The following is a 16,778-nucleotide window of genomic DNA, read 5'->3' on the forward strand; positions in this document are numbered from 1 at the left end:
AGGAGTTGGGGGCACTCTCCCCATGAGGAAAGTCTATGGCATTTGGGATTCCCTAGTTTAGAAGAAAACATGAGGGGAGGGGGTGACGACAACACAGAGTTTTATACAAATTATGCATTGTGAGAAGAAAGTGAACAGCGATATCTCCCCTCCCTCCCTCATAATATTAAGGGTCCAACAGTGAAATTGACTGGCTGTAGATTTAAGACAGATCAAAAGACAGACCCTCATGCAACATAACAGCTATAACAGGGACTCTCAGGACTTGGTTCCCCAGTCCTGAGATATGAGATTGTGATGGGGGATGATGGAAGTTGTTGTTGGACAACTTCCATCATCCCCCATCACAATGGCTGAAGGTCATTGTGGCTGGGGATGATGGGAGTTATAATCCAACACTATCTGGGGATCCAAGTTTGAGAATCCCTGATCTGTGGAATTCACTGCCACAAGAGGAGATGGTAACCGCTAGCTTAGCTAGCTTCCAAAGGGAATTAGACCAATTCATAAAGGAAAAGTCTGTCAGTGGTTACTGCCAGGTTATGTGGGCTATATGCCATGGAATGCCGGTTGAATCAGTGAGGAAGGACTAATGTCTTCAAGTCTTGCTCATGGGCTTCCCCGAGGCATCTGGATAGCCCCTGTCAGAAGCAGGATGCAGGGCCAGATGGATCTTTGGTCTGATCCAACAAGGCTCTTAAGTCATTATCCTCCTGCTGCTGCTACCTGGATTTCTCCTAATGGACTAATGCAGCTTCCTGTATTATTATTATTGGTCTAGTTCTTGATCTGTTTCCTTAGCTCCTGCTCCTCCAGGAACAGTATCGGTCCCACCAAAAGACTTATTTGTCAGCCTCCTTTTCCCCTTGTGAAGGGCAACGTGTTATTGAGAATCGCCTTCCTTTGCTCAGACTCTGCTTTAGTTCAGTTCCAAAATTAATTTTCCCCCTCCTTCCTTTGAGTAGCCTCATTAATTAGAATAGCAGCAGCAAAGAACTGGAACAAGTCCAATGCAGCACAACTTAAAAAATCATCATCATCCAATGCAGCGTGACATTGCTGTAATACAGCTCAGCCCATTGATTGGTGGGATTTGCATGGGCGAGTGAGAAAAAAGGATTGATCTAGGAGCAAGTGGGGTATGTGTGTTTTTAATACACCCACATCTACAGCAATTTACAATACAGCAGAATGAGAAGTAAATAATAAAAGTGACAAACTACAATGAACATTGCAGAGTTTCCAGTATTCTATTAGGACTGAACCTTAAAAAAAAAAAAAAGCCAATCTACAAATCAAGAGGAGGTTGGTTTATTTCCTTATGCAGGGCACTACGTAATCCAAGCATGAAAGATGGGAGGAGCAAAGAACCCACCAAACTCCATAGTCATTAATGGGCGGGGGGGGGGCAGGGCTATCCAAGAAAGCCAAAGCAAGAGCATTTTAAAGAGAGCCAGCATGGTGTAGTGGTTAGAGTGCTGGACTAGGACCGGGAAGACCCGAGTTCAAATCCCCATTCAGCCATGATACTAGCTGGGTGACTCTGGGCCAGTCACTTCTCTCTCAGCCTAACCAACTTCACAGGGTTGTTGTGAAAGAGAAACTCAAGTATGTAGTACACCACTCTGGGCTCCTTGGAGGAAGAGCAGGATATAAATGTAATAATAATAAAGTTCCTTGAGTTTCAAAGGAAGAGTTACTGACCTACATGCATTGGCTCACTTGTGTGAGTCATATAGAATGATTTTCAGGGTGGTCTGGTGCTACTGCATGCTTTTAAATTTAGTGAATTTATTTATTGACCATATACCAGCAGTACCAAACACACACACACACACACACACACACACACACACACACACACACACACACCCTGAATGAATGAATGGAGTGCACCTGTTTCTCAGCATTTAGTGTACTGTGGTCTGGATGGTACCTGCAACAGAAGGGGAGAGGGAAAGAGAATGGGAGATGAATGACCTTCGAGTAATTCAGCGTTGAACTGTGATTGAATCTGAACCCCAAGTTTGATGCAACTGTAATTCCATCACATTGAGGCATTCCCCCCCACACACACCAATAGAACTGAAGCTCAATGTGCCTGAGAAAATGGCCTAGCAATACCTAAGCAATGGTCTACACTAAAGTTCACCTTGCTTCCTTGACAAAGTTTGCTGTTGCATGGGAAACAGCATAAAAAGGAACACTGTGGCAAGTATAGTAGGAATACATATTATTAAGCTGCCTCTCTGCAGAGGCTACACTGCGAAGCCAGTAGGTCCAAGACTGAAGCCATCCTGCCACCTAGTGGCAACTGGATGTCATTGTATAAAGTAATTTTTTTTTAAATCTCACTGTGAGCTCTTCACACTGCAGTTTGTGAAAATAAGATTTCCCCATCTATCTATAGCTAATGTTTAGCTAGTGCCCACTGTGCTTTCTCATAGTTGAGAGTTATGCCCACGAGGGCCAGAATGCAGGAAAAGCTTTAACCAGAAACCAAGACACTCATGGTCCTTGCCTAACAAGTGAGAACTGCTTATGTACCAGATGATGGAACATGCACTTTCCTGCCTCATTGTCTTCTGGCTGCTGAAAACTCTAGATACACATCAAAGAATCCAAGCACTCTGTGGCAGAGAAGATGGGCAAGCTCTGTAACCATGCAGAGAATCACAGTTTTTTAAATGTAGAAATCAAAAGCTATCACATATACCTGCTTAACCCTGGTTGTGGAGTGCCAGCACATTCAAGACAATCTTACAGCTCTTCCACACAGTATTCAGGCTTGGGTGGTCTTCCAAGGGAAAACAAGGCAGATTCTAAGGAAATCTTTTGGACTTGGCATAAAGGATACAGTGAGAGATTGCCCTTGAGATTAAAGCTTGTAATGATGGAACGAGTCTTCTGTCCTTGGTCCGAAGATAGGCAGGGCCCAAGCTACTATGAGCTTTGTAGTAGCACCTACAGGTGTGCCTAGAAAACAGCACGTTAGGAGCTAGCACTAATGGCAGAAGAGGCAGATCATTGCATGGAAGCTTCAGGGAAGTCATCAAAGGTTTCTGCCCGCTTGACGAGATCATCTGAGGGGGCTCTGCTCCGGGTGCCAACAATGAGGGAGGCTAGGTTGTCGTGCACTCGGGACAGGGCCTTCTCTGTTGCTGCCCCCAGACTTTGGAATGCTCTCCTTGTGGCCATTCGCTCCTCAGACTCCATCACTGTTTTTAGAAAGCTGGTTAAATCTTGGCTTTTTATCCAGGCCTTTACATGATTGTTTTATTGCTGCTTCTCTGTGTTTTTATCCAGGTGTAGTTTTTGTATATTATATATTTTAATATTGGATTGTTTTTATATTTTAGCTAAATATTTTTAATTCATTTTTATTATGTGTTTTAACTTTTGTAAACCGCCTTGGGGTTGTTTTTAGCGAAAGGCGGTATAGAAATCTAACAATCAATCAATCAATCAATCAAAGAGTAGTTCTACTACGCAGAGAGCAATACAGCCATCTATCCCAAGTTGCCAGCCATAACCATAGCTAGATCTAAACCAAGGCTGCTCAAGGTTGGCCCTCCTGCAGAAGTTGGCCTACAATTCCCATAATCCCTGGCTATTGACCACTGTGGCTGAGGATTCTGGGAGTTGTAGTCCAAAAACCACTGGAGGGGCCTAATTTGAGCAGGCCTGATCTAGACTGATCATTAGGGGCACCCAGCACACTCCATCCTCTTAAGCTTAAGGCCTCACAGGCTCACCTTTCATACAGAAGTCTGAACCAGAAATGGTGAAGAAACTTCAGAACACTTGGAGGACAACACAATGAGCACTGTTTGGCTTGCAATGATATACAGGCCAGTGGTCAGCATGGCATCCCGTTCCCCTGTAGGAAGACTGGCCACATAGCTCAGCAGGGCTATCATTCCTACACAGAGTTTCTCTCAGCCTCCTCGGGACAGCACATTTAACCAAAAAAAAAAAAAAAGGCAGAGGAAAAACTGCAGGATGGAAGAGGCTGCATGCCAGATGGGTATGTGTGGGGTAAGATGTGTAAATATGTGAATTATACCGAGAGCCAATCCATAGTAACTGCAACCCTGGAGTCAGCCCTGTTCATATTATAGTCCTAATTCCATTTCTACTTCATTTTGGTGCTTTGATATGCTACAGTCAGCCCTCAGAAAAGTCTAGATATTGGGACAATTGGAAATTTTTTTACCACACTCCAACATAATCTGTGTTTGGAAGTCTATGCTGCTCTAAAGGAAGGTATGCAGATACTTTGGAAAGCAATCCTGTCCCCTGTCCCATCCCACCCACCCCTGCCAGTGACATGAACAGTGGTACCTTTTGCATTACCATGGTAACACAGTGATATCACAAAACACACAGGACTCCTTAGTGAGCTACGTTCCGCTGATTCCCTCATGCTAGACTCCCTAAGCACTGATCAGCTACCTTCCCATCTGCCAAAGCCAGATATAGCACATCAGGTGAGGCGAGAAGTTATTTTCACACATTGCCATGGAAATCGGCACCATTTCTTAATTCTTGTGGAAAGTAGTCAGCCAGCATAAAACGTAGAAATGCATTTCACTAAGAGGAGAGCTGGTCTTGTGGTAGCAAGCATGAACTGTTCCTTTGCTAAGCAGGGTCTATCTGGGTTGCATATGAATTGGAGGCTACCTGTGAGCACTGTAAGAACTTAGGGAATGGGGCCACTCTGGGAAGAGCACCTACATATTTGCATGCAGAAGGTTCCAAGTTCCCTCCCTGTAACCTTGGAGAAGCCACTGCTGGTCTGGGTAGACAATACTGAGTTAGATGGACCAAAGGTCTGACTCAGTAGGAGGGAGCTTCCTATGTTCCTAAGCAGAGAAGAGAGGGCAGTGTTTAGAAAAGGGAAGCCACAGGTGCATGTTTGCCAGGGAATACGTGCATGCCATTTCATCTCCATAACAGGGCCCTCCATTCACACAGCTATCAGATGTAATATTTTCTCATGTGAAACCATCTATCATGGTAATATAGAACTAAAGCCTTCATTGCTAGAGTTGGGCAATGCATCATCCCTTTTTCCTTGCCAGCAGCCGTTTCCCCCACTCAGCAACTCTATGGTCTATTGAACTTTTTTGTCCCCAGAAAGCAGGTGTTCTCAATCTTGGGTCTCCAGATGTTGTTGGACTACAACTCTCACCATCCCTACCCACTGTGGCCAAAGGGAGTTGTAGTCCAACAACATCCGGCGACCCAAGATTGGGAGCGCCTGGCATTATGAAAAAAGAAAACAAGGGTGGCTGAAGGAGAAGACCCAACTTTCTATAAAACCAACTTTTCCAAGCAGCAGTGCAATGATCTTATGATGATCAATGATGATTAGCAACCCCTGCTAATTTGGCAAAGAGGCATCTTTTAACATGGTGATTCTCTTTTATTTAGCAGGGGGAGAGTAACTGGCCCTATCTACCCCCAGCACAGTACCTCCTCCAGTGACTGTTGCTGGTGTCTATCTTATGTTTCTTTTTAGATTGTGAGCCCTCTGGGGACAGGGATCCATCTTATTTGTTATTTCTCTGTGTAAACCGCCCTGAGCCATTTTTGGAAGGGCGGTATATAAATCAAAATAAATAAATAAATAATCAGCATATTCCTGGTTATTAAGTAATGGTTTAGAAAGCCAGGCTAAACTCAGTTCCTAAATAATGGAAAACTACTCTCCTGCTTCTTAAAGTTTCACAATGTCTTTAACAGTTGGTGTGTAGGAAGACAAAATCCAGTCTGAGCTTGCAAAGAAAGTAAAGCTTAATTGGCTTTTCTAACTGAACCATCTGATCACCAGCTACTGAAAACCAGGATCTGAAAGAGGCCTCCAAAGCCATTATGCCAAATTTTCTGAACCAAGGAAGAGCAGAGTCAAGGGTGGTTGTGGACTTGCTATACTTCCATTAAGACCAGATGATTTCACCTTTTCAGCGAGACCGAGGGCTGGCCCATCACCTTGAGGTTGCCCATTTCTGCCTTTTATAGCCATGGAACTATATGGAAGCCAAAGAATAAAAATAGGCTGCTTACCTGTAAGGTGATCTCTCTGGCGATCCATGTTCATTCACAACTGGGCTTCTGAGCCTATGCTGCAGTTTCGCTGAGAAATATTAAGCCCCATGAGGCGCTCTCTGGCATTGTTGAATCATGCGAGACGTGCCTGTTAATTCTGTCGGGAGAGTACCTTTATCTTCGGTACCTCAAACAGCTGCTGAGATAAGCATGGACCAATGAGGGCCAAGTCAGAGAAGGTGAGACACTATAACACTTGTGGAAATTGCTAGCAGTGGGGAAGGCCAGGTAGGTGTTGTGAGTGAGCCAGAGAGATCATCTGTTACAGGTAAGCAACCTGTTTATTTCTGTGGTGATCCATGTTCCCTCACAACTGGGCAATTAACAAGCTCCCAAGATGGAGGTAGGTGCTAGCTGTAGTTATAATACATTTTTCAGTACTGTCTGATCTAAGTTAGCCTCAGCAGTGGAGTGGAGATTCACTGCATAGTGACTCACAGAGGGTAAGTCTGAAGACCAGGTAGCCACCCTGCAGATATCTGCCATGTTAATGCCTGACATATGGGCAGCAGAGATGACTTGTTGGATTTATGCAAAGACTTAGTATGGTCCAAATAGGGTCTGCCCTGGTTGCATTTGAATGGGAAACTACATGTGAGCACTGTAATATGTTCCCCTGAGGGGAAGGAGCCGCTCTGGGAAGAGCATCTAGGTTCCAAGTTCCCTCCCTGGCAGCATCTCCAAGATAGGGCTGAGAGAGATTCCTGCCTGCAACCTTGGTGATGCCACTGCCAGTCTGTGTAGACAGTACTGAGAAAGATAGACCAATGGTCTGACTCAGTATATGGCAACTTCCTATGTTCCTACCTTTGAGAGTAGTGGAAAAGGGGGAAACAGGTAGTAGAAGTGGTTCGTCCAGGGTATCCAGAAAGTGTCCCTCATGGAAGTCTTGCCCACTCCCACCCTTGAGCAGAAAATCTTTGCACTTTTTGTGTGTCAGGGTCGCAAATAGGTCTACAGGAAGCATGCCCCACAGGTGGAAAGTGTCTCGGAGAACATCCCATTTATGTTGGGAGGAAAAAACTAGATCTTTGCTTAATGAGTTGGCCAGTGTGTTCTCAACTCCCTCGATGGGCAAACAATCAGATGGATGTGATTGATCAGACACCACTCAGACAGCTGGACTGACAGGTTGTTGAAAGACCTGGAGACGGTACCGCTCTGATGATGTATGCTATGGTGGTAGTGTTGTCCAGGTAGACTCAAGACAAGCATGAGCAACACTTATTGTGCAGGAAGCTATCAATCCCAGTAAATGCTGTACTGAGTGTGCCCTTTGCTTGGGATTGTTCACAAAGGCTGAAATTAGGTGAACAATGCAAGTCTTCCTTTCATCTGGAAGGTAAGCACATTTCAAATTCGCATCCAAGATGCTTGTGAATGGGATGGCCCTCTGTGGTTGTAAGACTGACTTCTTCAAGTTGACAGTTAAGCCCAAATCTGTTAGGAGAGACGAAGTGTAATGGATGTGAGAAGGTAGAGTCCCTGCACCTGCTTGTTATCAGCCAGTCATTGAAATAGGGATATACGGAGACATCCTGCATGCAAAGGGAACTATCACAGCAATCATATACTTAGTAAACACACGGAGGTGCTATAGGAAGGCTAAAAGGGACAGATTACTTACTGGTAGGCCCTGGAACCTAGACAATTAGAACCTAGAACCTCATCCTGAACTTCCTCAGGTGCACAAATTCATTCAATTTCATCAGGTCCAGAATTGGACGGAGTCCCCTGTCCCTCTTGGGCACCTAAAGTATAGAATGGAAGCCAGTGCCTCCAGCCCCGGATGGGACAGGCTCTATTGCACCCTTCCTGAGTAGGGATAGGTCTTCCTCCTCCAGGGTAGGAGTTGAGTGAGTGTATTTTACACCTGGATAAACAGAGAGAGTCTTGGATTCAATGGCATCGCCCCAAGAGACTATGCTCAGCAACCATGCATCTGGTGTTATTTGATGCCAGAGGGGAGGAAACAGGAGAGGCCATTAGGAGAGTATAGGTACTTCCAGGTCAGAAGCATTAAAAAAGGACTGCTTGGGCTGGTCATGGGGTTTGGCCCATTGGGGCTGGCGGTGCTGCCGATCCTAATTTTTTTTTGGAGGAGAACGTGGAAGAGCGTCTGAAGTCCCTCTGATCTGTTCACTTGTACTTAAATCTTTGGTTATTACGGGGCTTGTACTTCCGAGAAACTGAAGCCAGCTGGGAGGATGCAGTGAGCTTTTTGGCTGCAAACCAAGACTTCAACTTCTCCATGGATTCATCTGTCTGCGAGGAGAAAAGACCATCACCCTCAAAAGGGTAAGTTTTCTATTTTGTCTTTCATGTCCGGTTGCAGAGGTGTGGACCACAACCAGGCATGTCTATGGAAGGAGACAGAGCCAGCAATGTTGTGGAAAACTGTCTCAGTAAGATGTTCCACAGTGCTTACATGTTGCCATGTAAGATCCATCAATTTATTGAGTGCAGCGGTTAATGTGTCACAAAAGTTGTCTGGAAGTTCAGGTAAATTTGCCTTCAAACCATCCTAGATGGAGTGATGATATTTGGTCATACAGGCCTTATAATTTGCACTCTTCAAGGAGAGATAGGAGGCAGAGTAAAACCTGCCCATTGTATCCAGCTTTCTGTGCTCCTTATCAACCGGTGCCGAATGCTTCCTTTTCGATTTGCAGCTAAAAGTGCAATCCACAACAAGCGTTTGGAGGAGGATGTTTTAAAAAGAAGGGGTAGGATTCATCTTGCATCCTATAAAGGCCCTCCAAGTGCTTAGAGATAGGCGTCAAGGTGACAGGAGTGTCCCAGGAGACCTTAGAAGTGCTGACTAATACGGGAAGCATAGGAAGCGAGGCAGGTGGAGCAGAGGAAGTAATAGACATAAAATCGTAAACTGGATCCTCAATCTCCTGAGCAATTCCAAACCGACAGCCTTGCCCTTTCAGTGACTTGTACTCTATATGAACTAGTCGCTTCAACAGGAGAAGCTGAAGGTGGTGCAGTTACGTTCTCATCTGGGGAGGGATCGGATGGATTTTCCGTATGAACAGAGTTCTCATCAAAGGAAGAGTCATGCTCCCCTTTAGAATGGACTGGTTGTTCAGGAGGAAAAGGAGGAGGTAGATAGTCCTGCCTGCAGGATAGCTGGTGTAGTAGCAGGAAAAACTGGTGGAGGTGGAGCAGCTGGATGTTTAAAGGGTGATGTAGAAGTAGAAGGAACCTCCTTATCAACAGGTGGGGGGTGGTCAAGAAGCAAGTCCCTCAGTTTCATGGTCTTCCACAGTCTCTAGTTGTCAAAATCATAAGGGAGGCCAAGAGAAAAGGATCTCTGTATCAACCATGATCACGTAGATTACCCAGGTCAAGCGCACCTAACAAACTCCAGGAGTTAAGTGGCCGGGATGGAAATTTTGGAGCTGAGTAGTGAAACTTCTCCCTCTAAGGTGAACACCTGGGAGTGTTATGAGCTGGAGTTGCTGAAGGGGTCTTTGACACAGGTGGAACCGAAAAGGCATCATTATAATCAAAGCCATGTAAAGAGAAGCCTCTAAAAGTGGATCCTGTAGGAGTAGTCGTCCCTTGCCAACCACAGATTCCCCAATCACGGATTTGAGTAGCTGTGACTGGGAAAGTGTGTCCACCTTTGCCAACCGCAACAAGTATCCACGGTTTGGTGACATTTTTTAAAAATTTGGGCATTTAAAAAAATTTTTACCTTATTTTTTCTGTCTTTTCTGACCGTGATTCCTCTAACCCCATTTCCCATGCATTGCTATGCTTCGCCAACAGCGAGGGTTTCCAGGAACGGAACTCTCACAGTTGGCAAGGGATGACTGCAGTGGTAGTGGAACCCATTGGGGATTCCAAATGCCTTGTAGGAGACTTGGCAAGTGCCCAAGAAGGTTCTCTGGGAGAGTGCTGACAATGCCTCTCCAACTCTGAGTTTCTCCTATGAGAAGAGCAAGCAAAGGAGGAAACAGGCAACAAGTCAACAACCATCAGTGAAGGTGGCCTTGGCGATATCGGAGAAGGACAATACACTGATGATATCGGAAGCATCAAAGACTTAGACGTAGTAGACGTGCGAAGAGGCTTCAGAGTGGGCACTGTCGACACTGAAGGAGCCACTGTTGACTGTGTTGATGATGAAGCCAGCACATGCTTGGGAATTACAGCCAAGACAGTAGTCTTTGGTATCGAGGTTGGGTGGCATGAAGAGCTTGACAGTGGCTTTGGAGATTCAGAGGTGGTATGCCAAGTCGGTGTAGGCAAAAAAAGCCCCTCTTGAAGGCAATGGGGTGTGTGGAGATGACATCGAGGCAAACAAGGTGGGAGCTGTCGACATTATAGATGTAGAGGCTGATACTTGTGATGATGCATGCTGGTGTTTAGACTCAGGTTGGGTAATTGAGTCAGAACTATCATGTTTTCATTTTTTGTGCCAATGGTGTCAATTGCTCGTCGACTCATGCCGTCTTCTTAAAGGTGGAGTTATGGCTCTTCGACATAGTTGAGGATAGAGCACTCAATGATGAAGCTGCCGTCAATGGTCAACCAATGTTGGGGCCAACAAGGTCAACAGACTCTGCATTGGGGTTGGAGGATTTGTACAATGCGGCTTTGAGGCAAAGTTCTCTACTTTTGTGTGTGCGTTTCGGGAACGACAGATAAATTTCACAAGATTTAGTATTATTATTTTGCCCCCAAACAAATCAAGTATTCATCATGCCTGTCAGAGGACGGGAGGGTACCCCTGCATGTCTTACAGCGTGTGAACATCTTCTTAGAGTCTATAAGGCAAAAGAGTAGTCAAAGTCGAAAACGAATAAATTCTAACACTAACCAAAAATGAAAGGGAAATCCAAAGAGTAGTCAGAAAAAATGGTCCAAAGTTGAGGAAAGAAAAGGTTGTGCCATTGAGTTGGTGTGGACTCCGGGCTATCACAGAGCCATGTGGTTTTCTTGTTAGAATACAGCAGGGGTTTCCCATTGCCATCTCCCGTGCAGTATGAGATGATACCTTTCAGCACCTTCCTATATTGCTGCTGCCCGATATAGGAGTTCCTCATATTTTGGGAAATCCAACAGTGGGGATTCAAACCAACAGCCTCCGGCTCTCTAAGCAGGTTACTTCCCCACTGCACCATTAGGTGGCTACACAAAGTCAAGCTGGGTATCAATAAATTCGATGCACAGGGAGAGAGAGAAGAGTGGAGCTGAACCTTTGTGATGCAACAAGTGCGGCGGACAAGAAGGAACGGAAGAGAAAGACACTCTGCTGCCAGAATGAACGGGCATGTCTTACGCACCTCAATAACACTAGAGTGCTCCTCATGAAGCTTGATATTCCTCCACAGGACTGCTGCGCAGGCACAGGAGCCCAGTTGTGAGGGAACATGGATCACCAGAGAGATTTAGCAGTTACTCTAACTTGATTAACTTTGGTTCTTCATAGGCTCCCGAGTTCCTCCACTTGGGTTTATAAGGCATTCAGTACTAGTCATTCACTCTACTCAAGCTCATTCACTCATCCACTCAACTGCTGCAATGGAGTTTATCAAATCACAAGGGGTGATCAAGTTCTCGCTTTTGCTCATGCAAAATTTCCCTGGTGGGGAATGTGTCAGCATGGAAAGCGGCAGCTCTGTTGCTAGCAAGTGTCCCAGGTCTACAAGGCAGCTCTGCTGTTCCTCCCAGGCATTCCTGCAGTCTTCTCAATTTACGCTAATACCTTTGTAAGGGACATTACCCAACAGGTCCAGAAACGTATAGGCCTATCTCATTATTGAATGTGGATTACAAACTTTTTGCGGCTATTTTGGCGACAAGACTGAAGAGATTTTTTAGCAGATATAATACATTTTGACCAGAATGGATTTATTCCAAAGAGACACATGAAAGATAATTTAAGATATATTTTGAATGCCATTGAGAACATTACCTCAGGGAGGAAAGAAACAGCAATGGTCTTGCTTGATGCTGAGAAGGCTTTTGACAATTTGGAATGGCAAATCATGTTTATGGTTCTGGAAAAGATGAATTGTGGGCCAAATTTTATTTCTTGGACTCAAAGTATATATCAGGAGCAGAAAGCAAAAGTAATCGAGAATGGGGCAATATCAAAGACATGTTCTGTTACAAAAGGTACAAGACAGGGATGCCCACTTTCACCTTTGTTGTTTATTCTGGCTCTGGAACCACTGGCATGGGAGATATGGCAGGAAGAAAGAATACCAGGAATTAAGATGGCCAGGCAAGAACATAAGATAAAGCTATATGCGGATGATGTAGTATCAACAATTACCAAACCCAAGATTTCGCTGGACTATGTAATGGAGAAAATCCAACAATATGGGGAGATTTCTGGATACAAACTGAACAATAGTAAGATTATTATTATTATTTATTTACATTTATATCCTGCTCTTCCTCCAAGGAGGCCAGAGCGGTGTACTACATCCTTGAGTTTCTCTTTCACAACCACCCTGTGAAGTAGGCTAGGCTGAGAGAGAAGTGGCTGGCCCAGAGTCACCCAGCTAGTCTCATGGCTGAATGGGGATTTGAACTCGGGTCTCCCCGGTCCTAGTCCGGCACTCTAACCACTATGCCACGCTGGCATAGATGCAGATGATAACTCCTGTATAGAAGGAGATACACTAGCTGCCAATATGTTTCCGGGCAAAATACAAGGTGTTTGTTATAACCTATAAAGCCCTAAACAGCTTGGGCCCTGGGTATTTAAGAGAACGTTGTCTTCATCATGAACCCCACCGCCCACTTAGATCATCTGGAGAGGTCCATCTGCATTTGCCACCAGCTTGTCTGGTGGCCACTCAGGGACGGGCCTTCTCCGCTGCTGCCCCAAGGCTTTGGAATGTGCTCCCTAGTGAAATAAGAGCCTCCCCATCTCAGACAGCTTTTAAAAAGTCTTTAAAGACACATCTGTTCACCTAGGCTTTTAATTAATATTGTTTTGATGGTTTTAATGCTGTTTTAAAACATTGTTTAAATTTTTTTAAATTGCTGTAATGCTTTAAACTTTGTTTTTGTTTTAACTAATGTTTTACTTTCTGTTTTTATTTTGTTGTCAACCACCCAGAGATATAAGTTTTGGGCAGTATAAAAATATGTTAAACAAACAAACAAACAAACAAACATGGAGTATTAAAAATGAGGAACGAAAAGAATTGGAAGAAAGAACAGGATTTCAGTCCAGTATTAAACCAGTAAAATATTTGGGGAATTGTGTAATGGCAACAAAGACTTATTCAAAAATAATTATTTACCGGTATGATCTCAATAGATGGCAAAAATCAAATCTTTCATGGCTAGGCAGAATTTCAGCGATTAAGATGAATGTCTTGCCTAGGATTAATTTTTTATTTCAAAGGTTACCAATAAGAATTGAAGAGAAGACTTTAAATGAATGGCAAAGACAGGTGAACTCTTATTTGGGCAAATAAAAAGCCCAGAGTGAAATTTAAGATTATGCAAGACACAAAAGAACATGGAGGATTTGCCACCCCAAACTTGAAACTGTATTACCATGCCAGTTGTTTAACATGGATTGCAGAGTGGACCAAAGCCCCATATGGCTGGGTTACAAATATGGAAGGATCAGACATGACTAATGGTCTACATAGATATTTGTGGACAGAGGTAAAGAAAGTTGATGTAGAAATTTAAAATCATTCCATTAAATACAGCCTATTAAAGGTATGGGATAAGTATAAACAAAGGATAAGTCCAGCATTGTCACCTATAGCCTCAATATCGAATACGTATTTCCATGGAGAAGAACATGCAAAACAATTCAATGGCGAACATACAATTTGCAAAGTCTTATGGTAGGAAGATCAAAAATGAAATCCATTCCTGAACCAGGCTGTTTAGGGATGGAAGCTAAAGAACTGAGTCAGATAGAAGGGACAGAGATGTTCTACACTGTCTGGAAAAACTGAAAACTAACAAATCACCAGGGCCGAATGGCATCCATCCAAGAGTCCTCAAAGAACTCAAATGTGAAACTGCCGACCTCCTTGCTAAAATATATAACTTATCCCTGAAATTGGGCTCTGTACCAGAGGACTGGAGAGTAGCAAATCTAACACCGATTTTCAAAAAGGGATCCAGGGGCGATCCGGGAAATTACAGGCCGGTTAGCTTAACATCCGTTCCAGGCAAATTGATGGAAAGCATCCTCAAGGATAAAATTGTAAAGTACATAGAAGAACAGGCCCTGCTGGGAGTGAACCAGCATGGCTTCCGCAAAGGTAAATCTTGCCTCACCAACTTTTTGGAGTTCTTTGAGAGTGTCAACAAGTGTGTGGATCAAAGTGATCCAGCTGACATAGTACACCTAGACTTCCAAAAAGCTTTTGACAAAGTTACTCATCAAAGACTTCTGAGGAAACTTAGCAGACATGGGATAAGGGGACAAGTACATGTGTAGATTGCTAACTGGTTGAAAGACAGGAAAGAAAGGGTAGGTATCAATTGAGAGTTCTCACAATTGAGGGAAGTAAGAAGTAGAGTCCCCCAGGGAACTGTACTGGGACCAGTGCTTTTTAATTTATTTCATAAATGATCTAGAAGCAGGGGTAAGCAGCGAGGTGGCCAGATTTGCAGATGATACCAAACTCTTTTGGGTAGTGAAATCCAAAACGGATTGTGAGGAGCTCCAAAACGATCTCTCCAAATTGGGTGAGTGGGCAACAAAATGGCAAATGCGGTTCAGTGTTGGCAAGTGTAAAGTGCTGCACAATGGGATAAAAAACCCCAACTTCAAGTATACGCTGATGGGATCTGAGCTGTCGGTGACTGATCAAGAGAGGGATCTTGGGGTCGTGGTGGACAGCTCGTTGAAAGTGTCGACTCAATGTGCGGCAGCTGTGAAAAAGGCCAATTCCATGCTAGGGAACATTAGGAAGGGGGTTGAAAATAAAATGGCTAATATTATAACGCCATTATACAAAACTATGGTGCAGCCACACCTGGAGTACTGTGTACAATTCTGGTCACCACATCTAAACAAGGACATTGCAGAACTGGAAAAGGTGCAGAAGAGGGCAACCAAGATGATCAGGGGCCTGGAGCACCTTTCTTAGGAGGCAAGGCTACAACACCCGGGGCTTTTTAGTTTAGAAAAAAAGACGACTGCAGGGAGACATGATAGAGGTCTATAAAATTACGCATGGCGTGGAGAAAGTAGATAGAGAGAAATTCTCCTCCCTCTCACATATCTCACTAGAACCAGGGGTCATCCCATGAAAATTGATTGCCAGGAAATGTAGGACCAGCAAACGGAGGTACTTTTTCACACAATGCATAATCTACTTGTGGAATTCTCTGCCACAAGATGTGGTGACAGCCAACAACCTGGATGGCTTTAAGAAGGGTTTGGATAATTTCATGGAGGAGAGGTCCATCAACGGCTACTAGTCCGAGGGCTGTGGGTCACCTCCAGCCTCAAAGGCAGGATGCCTCTGAGTGCCAGTTGCAGGGGAGTAACAGTAGGAGAGAAGGCATGCCCTCAACTCCTGTCCGTGACTTCCAGCAGCATCTGGTGGGCCACTGTGCAAAACAGGATGCTGGACTAGATGGGCCTTGGGCCTGATCCAGCAGGGCTGTTCTTATGTTCATTCAATGTTTAAGTCAAGAGTGGGATGAACATCCTTCCTGGTACTCACAATTAACAGTATAATCCAAGAAGTATGGAAGCAAGGAGGGAAGTTGACAGAATTTGAAACTCTAAAAACAAAGAACTCAAAGCTTTTGTTTGGTCTTATATACAAATTACTACTGAAATACAACTCTGAATCAGAACAGGTGAAAGACTGTATGATAAAATGGATGCCTAATTTTAGCAGAACAATAGAGATGCAACAGAGGGAATTGCTATGGAAGGTGAACATACAATTTACAGTGAATAGTACCTTGAGGGAAAACTGGTATAAAATGTACCTATGCTGGTATATTACCACAGTAGAGATTTCAAAGATGAACAATAAATACTCTGGGGATTGTTGGAAATGTAAAGAACAGAAAGGTACTTTTTATCGTATGTGGTGGACATGTAAAAAGCTCAAAAATTTTAGAAAACAATACATTTGAAGATGCAGCAAATCTTGCATATAGATTTTCCTTTCCCCTTGGAGATTTTTATGTTAAATATCACTAAACCATCTATTTCTGCAAGATACACTGAACTTTCTTTACATATGATAACGGCGGCAAGAATCCTCTATGCTTCTTGCTGCAAAACAAATCTGATTCTGTCTCTAGACTATTGGTATCTTAAACTTTGGGATTATGCATCAATGGCCAAAATTACTGCATATATTAAGAACAAATCTGAAGATTGTTTTTCTCAGACATGGAAACCATTTATTCAATATAATATATCACACTGCTTGGTTCCTCACCTGAGATTTGGTTTCTTTTTGTAGAGAAATTTAATGCTAAATGCTCTGTGTAGCTAACAGGTACAATAATTATTGACAGAGGCGTATCTAGGGAAAATAGCGCCTAGGGCAAGCACTGAAATTGCACCCCCTGTCCAAACATCTGACACCCATCTTTTAGATAACTTTACTATAATATCAGATGAAAAATATAAACCAAGCTCGTTAATCTTTTAAAATTTCAAAAACTATTTAGCAGTGGATGTAGCC

This window comes from Hemicordylus capensis, chromosome 2 (assembly GCF_027244095.1).
Source record: "Hemicordylus capensis ecotype Gifberg chromosome 2, rHemCap1.1.pri, whole genome shotgun sequence".
Classification (NCBI taxonomy): Eukaryota; Metazoa; Chordata; class Lepidosauria; order Squamata; family Cordylidae; genus Hemicordylus; species Hemicordylus capensis.